Below are 545 nucleotides of genomic sequence, written 5' to 3' on the forward strand. Positions count from 1 at the left end.
AACATCATCATCATCATCATCATGATCATCATCATCATTTTTAAAGCAGAATCTCTTTGTCCAGTTAGCAGGGATTATATATGATTTTTCTAACTATATAACAACATTCATAAGAGAACCAGGTTCATAGCCCCATTTGGTCATGCATGCAGCTTAAGAGTTTTGCAAGTTCTGGCTGGCAGTTGCACTGTGGAAATTTTGTGAGGTCCATACTCAGCATGTGCCAAAGTATCAAAACATGCTCTGAGTGGACTTGGGAACTGATGGAAGCCTGTGCAACATCTGGACTGTGAGTGAGAGCATGTGAGAAACTAGTGTGAAAGCTTCAAAAAGCCCACACTAAACTGCCATCTGGAAAGACTAACTCAGCAAAAGCCAATGCCCTGCACACCTGAACTGTGCTGTTGACTTGCCCTAGAGACTTGTGTAGCCCAACCAAACATTTTGCATATGTCACTTCCAATGCTAGAGAGTAAATGTTTGTTTTTTGTTCAATTTCACAAAGCTGTAACATTAAAGAATGGATCATGAGGTCAAGCTGAACA

The sequence above is a fragment of the Hemicordylus capensis genome, chromosome 4 (genome assembly GCF_027244095.1).
Source record: "Hemicordylus capensis ecotype Gifberg chromosome 4, rHemCap1.1.pri, whole genome shotgun sequence".
Classification (NCBI taxonomy): Eukaryota; Metazoa; Chordata; class Lepidosauria; order Squamata; family Cordylidae; genus Hemicordylus; species Hemicordylus capensis.